The 19,019-nt window shown below is 37.3% G+C and overlaps 1 protein-coding gene, 1 non-coding gene and 1 pseudogene across 3 annotated transcripts in view; 1 reads left to right on the top strand and 2 right to left on the bottom strand.

The window, feature by feature from the left end:
• Nucleotides 1-19,019, top strand: part of Shld2 (shieldin complex subunit 2) — an 83,670-nt gene that overhangs the window by 17,243 nt on the left and 47,408 nt on the right. The window lies entirely within an intron of this gene.
• LOC110548023 (small ribosomal subunit protein eS24-like) lies at nt 12,233-12,666 on the bottom strand (annotated as a pseudogene).
• LOC132656738 (U6 spliceosomal RNA) lies at nt 13,954-14,060 on the bottom strand. Its single transcript, XR_009594429.1, has one exon. It is a non-coding gene; the product is annotated as a U6 spliceosomal RNA (small nuclear RNA).

The following is a 19,019-nucleotide window of genomic DNA, read 5'->3' as shown; positions in this document are numbered from 1 at the left end:
ATAGGCCTCTGTTTTTCAATTTCCTTATACATAAGAAAGGTACCAAATCACCTACTTTGTTCTAATAATTACTCTTTAGCCATGTAATCAGCACATAGACACACAGCGGAAGCACATAGGGCTTTGCATGTTTCTCCCAAATAGCCTATTGTGTTCATCAGGAATATTCTTTTCAGTGTCATTTTCTTTTCATTGCCTAAACATTTAGAAGCTATATATTCAAGGGAGAATATAAAATCCTTAAGATTTAGATTGAAAACACATTCCTTTTTGGTCCACTCAGAGAGTTTTAAAAAAATGATTTTATGTCTGACAGATCTTGGTTTGAATCTTCCATTTGCAATGTTGGTGCCATGACAGTAGGCAAATTATTTAAGCTATCTATAAAGTGTTGTGCGACTCTGGGCTGGAGAAAGGCTCGATGGGTAAGAACTCTCGTGGATGCATGAAGACCTGAGTTTGCATCCCCAGCACCATGCGCAAAGCTAGGCACGGCTGTGTTGTACATGTATGCCTTTAACCCCAGCACGGGGGTTTGTTTTCCAGCCAAGGCTGTCCTAACTCATGGTGTGCCTTCTGGAATTTTGATAGAAAGTCCATTTATCGATTTTGGTCATATAATCTTATCTTCATTTTAACAAATGCTTATATAGTCTGAATTTATATAAAACAAAATAAAAAAGAAAGAATAAATAGGTTTTAATGAAAGTACAGAATTTTAAAGCAGAAAGGGTTATCAATACAGATAATACTTATGGAAGTTGAATATAGTGCCATATACTTATAATTTCAGCATTTGGGAGGCTGGGACAAAAGCATTACCATGAATTAACTGTCATCCTTGGCTACATGATGGACACGAGGCCAGTTAGCATGGACTACATAGCAAGACCCTATCTCAAACAAACAAAAAAAACCCTTCTTCCCCTGCAAGAAACCAAACAACCCCCCAAAACCAAACCAAACCAAACCAAACCAAACCAAAACAAAACAAAACAAAACAAAACAGAACTCCACCAAAAAGAAGATCTTAGAGTCTTAGAGTTGAACCAGGCCAGCCTAGGCTTCATAAGATCCTGTTTCAAAACAAAAAGAATATGTTATAGACATTTAATGCTCCTTTAGAGCAGCGGTTCTCAACCTGTATATGTGACCACTTTGGGGATTGAATGACCCTTTTATAGGAGTCACATATCAGATATCCTGCATATCACATATTTACATTATGATTCATAGCTAGCAAAATTACAGTTAGAAAGTAGCAATGAAAATTTTATGTCTTGATCACCACAACAGGAGGAACTGTATTAAAGGATCACAGCATTAGGAAGGTGGAGAATCACTGCCTTGGAGTAATATATATTAAAAAAAAAGAAAGGTCACAGTGTTTAGTCCAGTGTTTAGCCTCAAATATATGGTCCTCTTGCTTTAGCCTCTTAGTTGCTGGGATTATGGGCATGTGCTACCATGCCTATAATCCTTTTTAGGTAAGTCCTTTTTAGGACTTCCTTTTTAGGTGAGTTTTTCAAAGGTTATTTTCTTTCTCTGATTTAATTTGGGGATTGAATGCAGTGCACATGCTGGGCAAAGCTCTTTACCATTTTCTTAAAAATTTCAATATGAAGGTCAGTATCATTGTGAACAATCAATAGTTTATTTACTAAATTGTATAATTAAATAGTAGTCTTTAGTGATTTTTCAGTTATTTTTATGTCTAAAATGATCTATGTTGTCAGTGAATGACTGTGTCATATATCATGTAGCTTTGTCTACTTAGATAAAGTCAAAATATGGATTGTTAGATCTGATTTAGAGAAATATTGGATTTTACTGAGGATTTTTGAATAAATATTGAGTTGTAATAGTTTTGGGAGGAGGGTTTTTTTAATGTTTTTTTTTTTTTAATATTTGTGTGTGTGTGTGTGCGCGTGTGTGCGCGTGCGCGTGCGTGCGTGCGTGCATGTGAGATGGTGCATGTGTGGGAGCCAGAGGACAGCTTTCAGAACCGGGTCTCTCTACCATGTGAGTTTTAGGGATTAAATGCAGATCACCAGGGTCGGCAGCAAACTCCCTCGCATGCTGAGGCTACTTGCTAGCTTTTGTGGACCAGGGGCCTCACTTTTGGCTGTGGTGTAGTTTGCAGTTGATAATCATCTGTACTAATTTGGATTGTTCATAAATGCAGATAAAGAGTTGACTCAGATAAAATATTGATCATGGCTGTTTTTAATTCAACATATTGATAAAGCAAAAAAAAAGTTAGGAAAATTTGGAGGTTAAGTTTTATATTATGAAATCTCAACAGAATGACTTATGCATACTTAGTCAGATCATTAGATATAGCAAATGATCTGACTAAAACATGATTTCTACGTGGACTACCTGAATACGCTCTAAAGTCCTTGGTGTTCTAGCTCTGGTCTTGCTGATGAGATCAAGGAAGATGTTCTTTCAAGTGGAAATGGCCATGCATTTTCCTGAGACACTGCTTGGTTCTAGTAGAACTCTGAATTCTCATTCATTACTCATTAAACAACCATTTTAAACTCCTCATAGAAGGCAAGCACTGTGCTGCACATTGTGTTTAAAACAATCCAAAGATAAATACAACAATTATGATACAGTTTGTAATCTTAAGTTTGTGCACTTTTTTCCTTCTGTTTGTGGGGAGCACAAAATGTGTGGCTGAAAGTTATCTAAATGGTTATGTTTATTTCTTTAATTCTCAATGGTTCTTAGTAGGTGCTTTATAGGCTTAATTGGTCTTTGTTTATTCCCATGACCTTAGCTTTATTCCATCACTTCAAAAACTGTTTCTCAGGTTTTGTAGTGAACTGTAAGTCTCCGTGGAGAATACAATCTATGTGTAAGTTGGAGACTTTACCTATGGTAGAATGGTACAGTGCTTGTTTCAGCATTACTGAGTTAATGTATAGTTGGTACAAAGTTTTATCTTTTAATGACTAACTTGTTTAGTGAGAGTGAATGATTGATTATGGCAACGGAAAGTATCAGATTCTTTAGACACACCATCCTTCAATATGATAGGTGTCTTTATAACTAGCTTTCATTAATTTTTAAAAAAATCTTGGCTGTAGAACCTTAGACTGTCACTCTCCTCTTCTGTTCATTGCTTTTTTGAGACAGGGTCTTATGTAGCCCAGCCTGACCTCAAACTTGGCATAAGCCAAGGAGGACCTTTGTGATGCTTCTTCTTCTTAAGGGTTGGTGTTAGAGACAAGTGCCACCATGCCTTGCATTCAATACTTTAAAAAATTTTCATTTCTGTTTGTTTTTTGAGACAGGGTTTTTCTATGTAGCCCTGGCTGTCTTGAACTTGGTTTGTAGACCAGGCTGGCCTTAAAATCAGAGACCTGCTTGCCTCTGCTTCCCAAGTTCTAGGATTAAAGGCATTTGCTATCACTGCTCGGCTTGAAACTTTTAAAATAAGGCATACATGAAAAGGATAGAGGCTTTGAGTCTTTGAGTATACTAGATAAGTGTTACTGTGATAATTGCATATCTTAATATGAAAAATTATAATTCTTTAAAAACAGTAAGTTACTGACATTATTAATATTTGTAGTTAGCATTGTAGTAACTGCTATATGTACATTAGTTTAAAAAATTGACACCTAGATTTTACTTAAGATACTTATTTTTGTTTTATGTGCATGAGTATTTTGCCTGCATATATGTATGTGTACCAAGTATGTTCAGTGCCTGTAGGGACCAGAAGGGGGTGGTGGATTCACTGGAACTGGAGTTACTGTCTATTGTGAGTCACCATGTGAGTGCTGGACCCAGAGCCGATGCAAGAGCAGTAAGGGCTCTGCCTGCAGAGCTATCTCTCTAGCCCCATTATTTTAGGCTTTGTAAAAATTGCACAAAGGGTGCTATTAATATACCCACTTTACAGACAGAGGACTCAAGGGACTGAAACCCAAGATTTCTGTTGTTGGTGCCATTTACTTAACAAGAGTTTTGACATCATGAAAGTAGTGCTACTTCTTTTTCTCCTTTCTCCTTCAAACTCACTTGTTTTATTATTTTATATCTTGCAGGGCAGTTTTGTTAGATATGGTTTCCAGAGGTCAAGTTTAGTTCCCAAGTTGGGTTTTATGCCTTTATTACTCTGGGAAAGCCTTCGGTACTCTATTCCACCCTTTTTATCTTCATCTTTTTTCAAAGCTGTGTAGTTTAATGAGTCAAGTGACTGTCAGGGATTGTTAAAAAGTAATCCTCAATTTCTTAACACTTAGTTTACTTTATATCAGTTGTCTATGTTATCTATTTTTCATTTTGTTTTGTGTTAAAGACGTGAATATAGCTCAGGGGAGGCCTGAAACTTAGTATATAGTTCAAACTGGCCTTGAATTTGTGATCATCTGTCTTAACCTTCTGCATTCTGAAATTACAGGTTAAAGTCTCCATGCCTAGTTTGTTATATTCCTTTTAAAAGTCTAATTAACTTGTGTTTTAACTTCTTACATAATTAAAGGGAAATATTTTAAGATTATACCTTTGAAATCCTAAGGTATTACTGTATCTTTTTCTAAACATTGGAATTCTTCCTTTTTACTTAATTTCATTATTCCTTCTGGAGTTCTCTTTATTAAAGCTAAACACCAAAATTACCAGTTTTTGCCACCTAATTGTTTACAGCATTTTGTTTTTAAAAACTATGAGGATCATTTTAAAGAATGATGAATGGTAATTAGCAAGCATTTTGTTTCCAAAAACTATGAGGCTCATTTAAAAAAAATGATGAATGGTAATTAGCAAGCAATGAGTACTATCCTTCATTTTCACTGAGAACAAATACTAATTTTATCATTATGAAGAGTATATACAGTTTCTGCTTAGAATGGGAGTTGATAGCAAGATTAGAGGAAGTAGTAAAAGACTTGGCTGGAAAAGTAGACATGATTTTAAAATATATCATGCTGCACAAAGAAGGTGACAAGCATTGCCCAAGTTTTGTTTTGCTTTTAGTTTTCTAAACTCCCTTAACATTATCTATTCTTTTATTTAATTGCCTCCAAAACAAACTAAAATAATTTATAATCTATAAGTAATCATTTGCTTAGAAACTGTATTTATATCTAAGGATATAGTGACTGATGAGAAAAATAGAATTCCTGTCCCATGGACCCTAACCTTCAGTGGAGGACACAGGTAAACAGCAGACTCTCAGATGAAAACGAGGGCTGTAGAAGTAAGTAAGATATAGGAATGAGGGGCACCTGGAGTCTTTCCTTCCTTCCTTCCTTCCTTCCTTCCTTCCTTCCTTCCTTCCTTCCTTCCTTCCTTCCTTCCTTCCTTTCCTTCTCTTTACCTTCTTTCCCTTCCTTCCCTTCTTTCCTTTCTTCCTTCCTTATCCTCCCTCCCTCCCTCCCTCCCTCCCTCCCTCCCTCCCTCCCTCCCTCCCTCCCTTCCTTCCTTCCTTCCTTCCTTTTCTTCCTCCTCCTCTTCTTTTTTTTTTTTTTTTTTTTTTCTCAAGGTAGGGTTTCTCTGTGTAGCCTTGGCTGTCCTGGACTCACTTTGTAGATCAGGCTGGCCTCAAACTCACAAAGATCCACCTGCCTGTGCCTCCCAGGATCCTGGGATTACAGGTGTGTGCTACCACGCTTGGCTTGATTAGATATTTTAGGTGGAATTAAACAGTAATGTACTGACAGTGAGCCATGCACATTCTGAGGAAAGCATTCTGCTGCCTCTTCAGATGGACAAAGTTATATTGTCCACTCTGTAGCTCAGGCTGACCTGGAACTCTGGAATTTACTCTGTAGTCCAGGGTTCTGTTTCAGCCTTCTGAGATTAGAGGTATGAGCTACTGTAATACTGCTGTTTTTTCCCTGAAAATTGCTAGATGCTAAATAAGAATAAAAATCCATCACAGGGAATGTAGCTAAGTTGGTAGAGTGCTTGTCTGGCACACACAAAGCTTTGGATTTGATCTCTAGTACCTCATAACCAAGTATGATGTTAAATGCTTACAGTCTCAGGCCTTAACCTCTTGAATGAAGGTAGGAGGATTAGTTGTTCATCATCCTTGGTTATATAAGGATTTGGAGGTCAGCTTGGTTACAGAGTCTGTCTCAAGTATAAATAAATAAGTAAATAAATTTTCATAACAGAATGGAGGACATATAGACTTCTCAGTGAACTACATGGGTGCTGGTGTAAAAGATTAGAGTTTCCAGGCACCTCTGCTTTTGCACCACAGTCTTTACTGAATATTTAGGTGCAGTAAGCCAACACCTGGGTCAGGAGAGTAGAGCTGGCAAAGACCTTGTAGTTAGGGTTTCTGTTGCTGCAACCAGACACCATGACCAAAAAGCAAGTTGGGGAGAAAAGGGTTTATTTGGCTTACATTTACATATCGATGTTCATCATGGAAGGAGGTCAGGACAGGTCAGGGACTTGGAGGCAGCCGCTGATGCAGAGGCCATAGGTGGGTGATTTTTTACTAGCTTGCTCCCTATGACTTGCTCAGCTTGTTTTCTTATAGAACTTAGGACCGTCAGCCCAAGGAATGGTACCACCCACAGTGGGCTGGGCTTTTCCTTCATCAGTCACTAATTAAGAAAATGCCTTACAGCAAGATCTTATGGCTACATCGTCTTAATTGAGGTTTCCTTCTTTCAGATAACTCTAGTGTGTGTGTCAAGTTGACATAAGACTAGTCATCATCATCCTATTAGAGGCAACTGAACCTTTCCTGAGAGTGGAATAGCCACCCTCAAAAGGCAGGAACACTGAGGGAGACAAATGACATTCAGTTTGGAAGATTGAAGCCCTGCTGTATATTCTGGCATTCCTGTATTTAAGCAATAAGGATTGTGGACAGGGCAGAAGGTAAGAGAAAGTCCTCTCATTCACATCAGTCCTTCACCAAGCGTCAGAAGCCTCATTCCAAAAAAGAAGATTGGTAAGGAAGAACAGGGCAGAAGAAGAACACCGAAGCTGTAGAAAAGAGTGTGTTGCCGGAGAGTGAAAAGAACTCCTGCAAACCAAGAGCGTGGCACCTGTGCTTAAAACAGAGCCCTGCCATAGCATTTGCTTTGGGTTTTGTTTCTGCTTTTGTTTTTCTTCCTGCTTTTAGTAAGTGTTAGTTTTGTAATAGTTTATTGAAAAATTGTAAAGGTGGTACAAAGAGTTCTCCTCTGTCCCATACCTATGTTTCTGTATTTTAATAGTAATATTTATACATATTTGATTATATGTCTATTTTATTATATAAATTACATTGGAATTGTAGAAAATAAGTTTCTGTATGTAAGCTGCCCAGTCTATGATGTGTTGTTATAATAGCCATAACTGACAAAGGCACTAAAATTACAAAGTATACGAGCCAAGATGGTGGTGTAATCTCTTTAAAATACTGAAATAAAACTAAAAACTACCATCGTATAACCAGTAAAAAAAGTCTTACATGTTTTTTTTTTTTTTTTTTAGACTAACAGTGATGAAAAAATTGCTAGGAGACCTGGTCTATTAAAAAATATTATCTGTGTTGTATGGTTGTGAGTTCTAGGATAGCCAGAGCTATGTAGTAAGACCCTGTCTTAATAAACAAAACAAAACAAAGCAAAACAAACAAGCAAAAAGAAAACAGTTGGGGCATATTTGTCCTATTAGAGGAAGAGTACAGGTAAAACAACCACTCATTAGAATCCTAGGCAGGCTTTCTCATAGCCATCAGCAAGACGGATGATTTCTTTTACCGCTCTCTACTGTAAGATGCCCCCCGCAGAGGAGTCCACTAGTCTGGCTCAAGAGCTGACGACACTTTTCACTGGCCAGAGTAAGTTTAGAAGTTGGCTCTCAGGTCTATTACAACCCCATGAAAACCATTAAGATACAAAGTTAATGAGGAAAATCATCTAACCCGATTGATACCAATCTTGTTTGCAAGGAAAATGTACATGTGGCTGGCTCATTACCAGATCCTTTTAGAAGAATAAGGTGAGAGAATGGTGTTCTTTATATCTAGAGATAGTGACATTATTTTGAAGCAGAAGGAAAGTAGTAGAGGAGGTGTTGAGTGTAACTGAGTAGGTTAAAAAGTGAAAGCCAGACAGCTGGATGCTGGTGGTGTACACCTGTGACCCCAGCACTCTGGAGGCAGAGAGGCAAGCAGATCTCTGAGTTTGAAGGCCAGACTGGTTTACAAAACAAGTTCCAGAACAGCCAGGGCTACACAGAGAAACCCTGTCTGGAAAAAACAAGAAAAAGGAAGGTAGGTAGATTGGTCATTTTTTATTACTAAGAATAATTGCTATAAAGCAGAAGTAGTTACAGTATGTTTTAAGTTTGTGTGTGTGTATGTATATGTGTGTGTGTGTATGTGTATCATATGCAGGTGGTCTCTGACTTATGATTCAACCTAGGACTTTTGCCTTTATAATGGTATAAAGATGATAAGTGTTTAGTAGAAATTTTACTTGAGTTTGGTCTTTCCCTGAGCCAGCAGTGTGTGGTAGGGTGCTCTTTGGTGATGCTGGGCAGTGGCTGCTCCCGGTGAGCCATGTGATCATGAGAGTAAACAGCTGCGCCCACGGCACGTGGTGTTGCTAAGCTGGGTTGTTCAGTGCTGAATACATTTTATATGTAAGCGTAATGTATTTTTTCATGTTGTCTGAGTCCATTTGGTTTTTCCCCTCATGCTCGAAACTGCCCTTTTCACAGATTTAAATACAACCCAAACATGATATTTGGTTTATCCCTTAGATATCTTTTATTTAAAACATTCTTCTCATATTTTAGTTACATGCTAACTTAAAATTTTTTAAATTTATTTACTTAAGTTTTATTCCCCTCTCTCTCTTTCCTTCCCTCCCTCCCCTCTCTCTTCTCTGTGTAGGTGTGTGTGTCTATGAGAGTTAATTAGATCAGATAACATGTCTAGTCTCTGGTCTCATCACGTGGGTCTCAAGGATCAAACTCAGGTTGTCAGACTCAATGGCATGAATCTTTAATTTACCTCTCAGCCAGTGCTTCTCAATCTTCCTAAAGCTACAATCGTTTAATACAGTTCCTCATTTGTGGTGACCCCCAACCATAATATTATTTTTGTTGCTTCTGTGTAACTGTAATTTTGAAATTTGAATCATAAATATTTTTGGAGATAGAGATACAAAGTATTTTTTGGGAACCGTTGCTCTTGGTCGTCTCTCTGGCCCTATGTCTTGGTTATAAGGTAGTAGAGAGCAAATCTAGAGTTGTGCATGCCAAACAAGCATTCTACCGACTTAGCTACATTCTTGTTTAGCATCTAGTAATTTTCAGGGAAAGAATGGCAGTATTGCTCGTCTTGTAGAACAGTCTTGAGTTTACTTCCATGTGATGTTAACATGTTCTTTTATTCCTTGTATTACCAGTAAAGTGAATTAAAGAAAAGTTAGCTTTTATTTTTATTCTGGGTATTTTTATTATTTTGAGATGATGTCTCCTGTGTTGCTCAGATTGGCTGTGAACTCCTGGAATCATACAGGCTCTCAAGCAGCTGTGACTAGTACTATCTCTCTCTCTCTCTCTCTCTCTCTCTCTCTCTCTAAAACAGTCTCTCTATGTAGTCATACCTGTCCTAGAGCTCAACATGTAGACCAGGCTGAGCTTGAACTCAGAGATCTCTCTTCTAGGATTACATGCTTGTGTCACCATCCAGCTTTGTTTTGTTTTAAATAAGCTCATAAGCCCAAGTCAATGTTAGGTTTTATATAAACATTTAAGTAAGTACATGGTTTAAGTTGCATCTCTCCTATCAGACACAGGGAAGGCAACTTTTCAACTGTGATTGTTAGCTGGTTTATAAGTATTGAAGAACCAGAAATTAGTTTTCTAAGCATAATATAATAATTCTAAACATATAATAATTCTTCTATTTAGGGATTTTTCTTTTTTTTTGTATTTTTTTCTTTCTTAATAACAGTTGAATTTTAATGTCAAGAAGTTTGAAAGCCTTTAGACTGTTGTTCTCTGTCTTCCCAAGCCGTAGCATAAATAACTGCAGAGATAACATGTGCATGTGTTTGCCCAACCTATAGTAACCAAATGCTATGAACTGGGATGAGCAAGAGGTGTATTAGTCTTACAGTTCCGGGGAGCAGAAGTCTGGAATAAAGGTGTTGGTAGTATTAGGTTTATTCTAGTATTAGGTGGTTTATTATTTTATTTTTTATTTTATTTATTTATGTGTTTGAAGAGATGAGAGGATAACTTTCATGTGTCAGTTCTCTCCTTTTACCATGTGTTCCTGGGGATCGAACTCAAGTCATCAAACTTGGTAACAAATGCCTTTACTTATTGAGCCCAAGTTTTTATTTATTTTGAAACAGGGTCCCACTGTATGCTAGGCTGACCTAGAATTTACTATGTAGTGCAGACTGCTTTTGAACTTTTGGAAGTCCTTCTGTCTCAGGCTCCTAAGTGCTGGTATTATAGATGGGAGCTATCATACCAGCATTTAAAATGTATTTTTGACTTACTGTATCTTCAATTTAGGTAGTTCATCAGTATATAGCCCTTTGCAAATCAAGAATCACCTCCATCATCCTAGACATAAGATCATCTTATATCCTAGTATAAGAAGTCAAGAGAATCCAGGTGCTCTAATACATGCACTTGGGAGCCAGAGGCATGCACATCTCTATGAGGTTAAGGCCAGCCTGGTCTACATAAATGTCAAGTTGTAGGCCAGCCAGGATTACATACTTAAACCAAGCAAACTAAACTAAACTAAATAGAGTTCAATAGAGAAAGAAAGAAACAAACAAACAAAAAAAGAATTTAAATTCTATAATCCTTTAATTTGTAAATGACTTGGTTATACACATTAAAAATCTCATAGGACCTATAAAAGTCAATTTTGTAAGTGAATTTAGCAGTCTATATTAAAAAAAGTATATAGTTCTCTATAATAGCAATGGACAATTTGTAAATTAGTTAAAATTTTACAGTGTCATTGAAATACCAAATGCCTATAAATAAGTCTAAAGGTGTGCTTTCAATACTGAAAAGTATAAAGCACTGCAAGTAAGTTTTAAAAATGATTCATAAAGGGTGAGGTAGTGGTGAATTAGAAGTCAGCATTGTTACGGTGGAGCTCTCTCTAGTGTTCTGTAGAATTAGTGAGGTTTTCATTAACATCTCAGTAGGCTTTGTTTGAACAAATAGACAAACTAATCTGTAATTGTTTGGAAATGTAAAGAGCTAAAATCACTTAAAAAGGACAGCATTTGGAGAACTTTTCTTTCTTGATACCAATATTTTCGTTATGCCATAGTAAATAGGACTGTGTTGTCTTGGCCAGAGAATAGTCATAGATCACAGAGAGCTCCAAAGAGGCTCACATATGGTTCCCATCCGATTGCCCAGTCCAGCCCAGTGGGAGAAATAAAATGTCATCTGGATATGGGCATGGGTATGGGAAACAATGAACTCACACTTTTACTTATTTCATATACAGAAACTACTACAGTAAAACATAAAAGCAAAAGCTATAGAATCTCTATATTATATATTGCTACATATAACAAGTTCCCAAAACTTAGTGGGTTAAAAACTTGTTTACTTGTTACTTGATAGTTTCTGTGTGCAGAACTCAGAAGGGGCTTTGCTAGCTAAGGGTTTCCTTCAGGCTGCAGTCAACATGTTTGGAAAGTGTAGTCATCTAAAAGCTGGACTGGCGTTGGAGAGTTTCTGTAAGGTGATTCCTGTCCCACAGCTGTTGGCAAGCAGCCTTGGTTCAAGCTGTTAGCAGAACTCAGTTCTTTACCACTTGAATCCATTGGTATTCAGGAGACAGCTTTGGCTTCCTTGAGGTGAATGATCTAAGAATGAGAACTAGGAGGAAAATGTAATGCTTTTTAAATTTTTTTTGCCTAGGCTAGGCGTAAACTCTTAGGGTCAGTGGAGCTGTGGAGCACTGGAATAACAGGCAGGTACCACACTTGTCCAGCATTTATGTGTGCCAAGGATCTCATGCTTGCACAGTAAGCACCTCACCTACTGGTTTTTGTTTGTTTGAAGTAGGGTCTCTCTGTGTAGCTTTGGTTGTCCTGGAACTCGTTCTGTAGACCAGTCTGGCCTTGAACTCACAGAGATCCATTGCCTCTGCCTCCTGAGTGTTAGGACTAAAAATGTGTGCCACCACCACCAGGCCTCTCTCTGATTTTATTTCTACACCCAAACTTTTAGTTTATTTGTCCTCTCAGAAATCTCCACAGCAGATCAACTCCCCACAGATCTACTCATTTTGATGTATGCAACTTTTGCTCACTTTTTGCCAGTACCATCATTGGCCTTTGCAGTCTCCCCAGTCTTCATTCTGTTCTTGCATTCCTTTTGCTCTTTCCTCGAGGTCGTTTTCTTCTCATAAAGGCCATGTCGTCTTCCAAGTCTGTACTTTGTCTCATTCTTCTTTGCATAATCTAAAGAACATTACATCATTCCAAAGCCAGTCATCTTGCCACCACCAAAGTAGGTTCTGAATTCATATACAAAGATGACATCTGGTGTGGTTTTGTTCATGTTGGTCAGCTTTTTCCAAATGTTTGTCTTCAGTACTGTCGCCTTCTTACGGTGAAGGACACCAGTGGCCATCTGTTTCTCCTGAAGGAGAAGGTTAGTCGGGAACTTCCTGGTCTGATATTGTGTCATTCATGATGGTGGCAGTCCTCATGCTGCCGTGGAGGAGTTAAAAAAAAAAAAAAAGATCTACAAAGTTTCCTTGTCTGTATCCCAGAGGTTGTCTCATTTTCAGTTGATTCTAGGAATTTAAATTTTTCTTCTCTGATTTCTTTAATGATCTGCTGTTTATTTATTTATTTGGTCTTATTATGTAGCCCTGACTGGTTTGGAAGTCACAAAGATCTGCTTACATCTGCTGGCTGAGTGCTGGGACTAAAGGCATGTGTCACCACACCCAACCCGCATTGTTCTTTGAAAAGTGTACTATTCAGTCTTCAAGTATTCATGTATTTTTTGAGGTTTGTTTTGCTGTTGATCTCTAATTTTATTTTACCATGTCTGAAAGGCTGCAGGGAATTATTTCAGTTGTTCTTTATTTGTTAAAGTTTGCTTTGTATAGCCTGTAGTGTAGTCAGTCTTGAGATGGTTCCATGAGCCACTAAGAAGTCTGTGTATTCACTGTCAGCTGAGTGAAATGCTGTGTAGCTCTCTTAAATCTAGTTATCTGTGACTCAGCTTTGGTACTGTTTCTGATTTTATCTTGGAAGATGGATCTAGCTGTGACTGGAATACTGAAGTCTCCCTTTCTGACTGTGTAAGGGCCTGTATGGTCCTTTATGCCTTTCAGTGTTTATGAAATCTGGGCCTCCAAGATTTAGTGTATAACTATTTATAATAGTTATACCTTCCTAATGAATTTTTCCATTTATTAATATATAGTGGCATTCTTTATCTCTTCTGACTCATTATGGATTGAAGTCTACTTTATCAAATATGAGATTTACTATGTCAGCTTATCTATGGCTTCCATTTTTTTGGTAGTGTGATTTCTAACTATTAACTCTCAGTTTTAATGTCTCTCCTAGTTAAGTGAGTTTCTTTGAGACAATAAATCTCGTTTTCTAATCCAGTTGGTTTAGCCTGTCTTTCTACTGGTGCCTTCAGGCTCTTTATATTGGAGGTTATAAATGAGAAAGACTTGCTATTACTTAAGATTCTTTTGTTTACTGTTCTGGTTGGCTAATTTATTGATAGTTTTTTCCTCCTCTCCTGGTGGATAGATGTTTGCTTTGTTGGTCATGATTGATTTATTCCCAGTTTTCCTGTGATAATTCATCTATTGTTTTCATAAAATACACTCTTCGTTGTGTTCTTGTGTATGAAACTTTCTTATTCTTCTGTGTATGGTATTTTTTTTTTTTTTCAATGCAGTTTATTCAGGAACCTTGAACAATCATCTGACCCTGGGGAAAGCCAAAAAATATGGAACGCTTCACGAATTTGCGTGTCATCCTTGCGCAGGGGCCATGCTAATCTTCTCTGTATCGTTCCAATTTTAGTATATGTGCTGCCGAAGCGAGCACTGTATGGTATTTCTTTAAGAAGTTTCTAGAGTCGAGTATGGTGTCACATACTTTTAATCCCAGAACTGGGGAAGTAGAGGCAGGCAGATCTCTGAGATCAAGACCAGCCTTGTCTACAATGTAAATTCCGGGCCAGACGTTCTGGTAAATTGTCACGAATTGACTTAACTTGTGCTTGTATTACAATGTCTGTATATAATCCATTAATTTTAAAAGATCTTTTTCTAGTTATTGCCACCTTAGTTGACAATTCTTTGCTTTCAGGGCTTGTATCATTCCATACTTTGCTGGCTTTTAGAGTTGCTGATGACAGAACTAAGTCTTCTGATAGAGTCTCTATATTTCAGCTGGTATTGTCCTTCATTAATTTTAGGCTTGTTTCTTTGTCTTGTAATTTTGACATCTGAGCTCTGTTGTTTCATGGAGAGTGTTTTCTAGTCATCTCTGTTTGGGGTTCTAATTGCTTTCTATATTGATTGTCTGTTTCTCTAGGTTTGGAAAAATCTCTTCTATAATTGTATTGGATAGGCCGTTTGAGTTGTGTCTCAGTTCTTCTATCCCATGGATTTTTAGGTTTAGTCTTCCTAATATGTAGATTTCTTGGAAGTTTTAGTCATGTTTATTCTTTTTTTTCTTTTTATCTGTCTGTGTTATTGTCTTGTGAATTGTCTCCATTTCTGTGATCTGTTTTTCTACTTGGTCTTATTTGTTGATGATATTTTCTGCTATGCCTTTAATCTGATTGGTTGATTGTTTTGTCACCACAGTTTCTGTTTGGTTCTTTGTCAACATCTCAATTTCCTTGCTAAACTTTTCTTCTGTGTTCCAAGTTAGTGATTCTTTTATTTACTTTAGCAAGTTTTTAGTTTATTTCTTCACTTGATTACATGTGCTTGTTCAGGTTTTGGATTACATTTTTTTTATCTGTTTATTTGAGTCCTGATTTGGTCATTGGTCTCCTATAAAAGTAGGAGTCTGAAGTCTTTTTCTGACATTTCAACTATCCTCATGTATGTTGAGAAGTTAGTCTGTGGTGGTACCATAGTCAACTGTTCTCTCTTTCCCTCTCTTTTTCTTTCCCTCCCTCTCTTCCTCCCTCCCTCCTCAGTTTCTTAGCTGTGTTTTGTGTATTTACTTGAGTGTATGTTTCTCTAGTTTACAGTTTCCTCTCTTAATATGGCTTATTTTATGTATGCCATGCTGCCGAGTTGTCTTTATTTGGATATATGTTTAGGGGAGGTCAGTTGTAGGAACAACACTTGATAGAAGTCCCAGGAGAAGCCACTGTGAACCTACTTGGAGGCAGGGAGTCTAGGGTGGGTCCTGGTAGGAGAAAATACAGGTTATAGTTTTGGGCATCCCCCTGCTCACTGCTCCAAGCTAAGGATATATAATATTTAAGTGGTGAAATGAGGATGTAAGGCCTAAGAGAGTAAGAATGAGAAGGAAACTATATAGCTTAGAAGAATGAAAGGCTCTAGAGATGTTAGTATATATTAGGTTTGTAGAAAAGAAGAACAGACATAAGAGGTTTTTGAACAAGATTCAAGTTATAACACGTCTGTCAAAAATACTTAACATATAAAAGTATAAATAATAATGAAATATTTATAAATTAAATACATGTTTATAAAATAGAAAAGCAAAACAAAGGTAAAAAATAAACACAAATGAGCAACTTTCAGTAAATACTTCGTTCTGGTGGAAGAGAGCCTTCCTTTAGTGTTTTAAGTTCTGCCCATTAGGACTCAAATGTTTCATCAAATCCTGTTGCAAGTTTTCTATGCTCCATATGCTACCTGTTATGACTAGGGGGAGGGTGTTGAAATTCTCTTCAGCTTCAGACACCCTTACCCTATTTCTGTTGCTGCCTCTATACTGCCTGCCTCTTGGGGTCTGTTATTTCAGATACTTTTTCTGTCCACCTTCTGCCGCTTTCTTTCCTTGGTTTTGCTGGATCATTTGCTCCACAGGGCAAAAGAATGGTTGGGGAGATGATGAACACTGCAGGTTTCCTAACTGTAGGGCCTCTTACCCTTTCTGTCCTTGGGTTGCCGACCAGGTCTCCTTTGCTGGTAGATTTGAGCGGGCTGACTGGAGCCATGTTTGGTATTCAAGTAAGACATCTGTAATTACAGTGTTAACATTATCCAAGGCACCGAGATTTAGTGTAGTGCAGGTGAGCCTCTTGTCCTATTTACAGTACATTGGAAATTTCTCCCTCTCCTCTGCAGAGCATTTGCTTTTTTCCAGTACTCAGAACATTCAGATAGGAAGTGAACCTTCATCTAGCTTATTTTACCTTGTTTTACCCTAGTTAGAGAAACCATAAATTTGAATCCACAATGATCTGTATTAAATATGCTATGACAGTGTCCTCCTTCTCATTTCACCCTTAAAACATTTGAGGATAAGTTACATAGTCATCTTAGTGAAGAATTGTATGCATACATGAACATATGTTATATTTTTTAAGAGTGTGTATAGTGATACACACATATTATACATTTTTCTCAGAAAGGTCAAATAGTATTAATTTAAGCAATAAAGGGAAACATTCTGTTCATTTTCCTATTAAAATATTTATATAATCATGAAATACTAATTGAACTAATGTTGACTTATGCCTAAAAATATATAAGAATTAATAAAGTAGGAAAGAGAACTTGACTCTTTGGCAGTTAAAATTAAAAAAACATCAAGCTGATGGGTCTGCAAAGAAGCAGCATATGATGGAGTAAACTTATTTGGATTTCTCATAACTATAAAATGTTCAAGATAGCTAGATGAAACGTGACCAAAGATCAACTTGTCCAACTCTTCCTAAGGAAGGTTTAAGAAAAAAAATACTAAAATATTAATGCTTTCCTCTCCAGCTATGCAACACCAAAGAGATTTAGTTTAATAATCCTAAATAATCATAATTTCTACAAGTAGATAACATAATCTACCTGTCAGTCCTTAGATTTGCTCTTATTTTTATTTATCTATCACATTCTTATTTTTGTTTTTAAATTATTGAAGTATAACTAAATGTTTAATAATAAGAGTTCTATGGTTCTGTGGGAAGGTGCTTGCTGCCAAGCTGGATGACTGGAATTCAACACTGGGATCCACATTGTGGAAGTAGGGGACTTACTCCCATACTTTGCCCTTTTGTCTCCACATATGTACAAACATGTACAGTAATAAAGACAGTTTTCAAAATGACACTGAAAAAAGAAAGCGAAGAAGATAGTAGATGATTGAAAGATGTTCCATGCTCCTGGATTGACAGGATTCTACAGACTCAGTGTAATGAGGATCAAAGTCTCAGTGACATTATAGAACTAGGAAAACAATCATAAATGTGTACATACACTGTGAGTTGCCACGCAAACTATTTCACTTGTGTTTTCACTTGTTGGGATCTAATACACATAATCAATTTAGGAGAGAAAGGGTTTATTGTAGCTCACAATTCTGTATTATAATCAATCATTTTGGGGAGGTCAAGGCAGTAGGAACTTGAAGCAGCCAGTCACATCCACAGTCAAGTGCAGAGAGAAGAAATACAATGATGTTTTTATTCAGCTCACTTTCTCCTCTTTTATATAGCCAGGACCAATGCCAGGGAATGTGGCCACCACTTTTAGTCTAGATCTTCCCACATCTATCAAGTACTTAAGATAACCCCCAGCTCCAATGTATGCCTTCTAGCCAAACTGATCTAGACAATCCCTCATTGAGACTCTCTTCTCACATGATCTGTATTATATGACATTGACAAAGTGACTGTGTCACACAATCCCAAACAGAAAGAACATAGCTGAAAGTATTATATTACCGATCTGATATGACCTGAACTACAAAGCCACCATGATGAAGACAGCATGGTATAGGCATAAAAATATGTAGACCAGTGAAACATAATGGAAGACCTAAAGAAAAGCCTGCCTAGCTATGGGTGCCTAATTCTTGATAAAGGTGTCAAAATCAAAACACTGGAAAAATAAAAGGACAGTGTATTCACTAAATGGTGCTGGCAAAACTAAATATTGACCTGCAGAAGAATAAAATTAGATACATGAGCTAGTGAGATGTCTTCATGGGAGTATAAACCCATGAAGTCACTATGGAAATGTGAAGGTGTCTCAGAAAGCTAAAATTAGATTGCCAGGCGGTGGTGCACTTGGGAGACTGAGGCAGGCCTCCTCTGTGAGTTGGAGATGACCCAGATATATATAGTATTCCTGGACCTATGGAGATGTAGCTCAGCTGAGAAAGTGGTTGCCCAGCATGCGTAAAGCTCAGGGTTCAGTGCCTCGTATTACATAAACCCGGCAGGGCATTTGCCTGCAGTCCCTGAAGTCTGTAGGTGGGGGAAGGAGGACCAGAAGCTTAGTCATCCTTGGTTACATGGCCAAGTTGGGGCCAAACTGGGGTGTATGAACCACTTGTTCAACAACAACAAACTCATATCCCACCACAGAGATACTTGCACATCCATGTTCATTGCCACAGTGTAAAAATATGTAGGAACAAAAAACTTAAAGGAAATACAACTTGTTGGGTATGTTAGCAAGTATGTGTGAGTGTGGTTTCCTAGGTTGAAAACCATAGAAGGCTAACTTTAATTAATATTATGTTCCATTTCACAACACCTTGAGGTAGGAATTGATTTTATTCTCAATTAACAAAGAAACAATTCTCACTCGACACATAAAGAAGCTTAACATTATTCTGAATATAAAAATAGGTAGAAGTACAATAGTAGAATGAACCCAATGTAGCTGTCACCTGGATTTAGGCACTTGCTAGTGTCAGAGTAGGAGGGGTTTGAATTCATACCTGTCTTACTCCAAAACTGATGTTTTCTTTATGTTGTTGTCCTTTGATGTTATTGAGTAATCTTACAATTGCTTGGTATTTGCGGGAAGTAGACATGAAAAGCCTTCATAATGGCTGTGGCCTATTGCA

This window comes from Meriones unguiculatus, chromosome 9, assembly GCF_030254825.1.
Source record: "Meriones unguiculatus strain TT.TT164.6M chromosome 9, Bangor_MerUng_6.1, whole genome shotgun sequence".
NCBI classification, from domain to species: Eukaryota; Metazoa; Chordata; class Mammalia; order Rodentia; family Muridae; genus Meriones; species Meriones unguiculatus.
The sequence above is the reverse complement of the archived record's forward strand: the minus strand, read 5'-3'. Positions and strand labels throughout refer to the sequence as shown.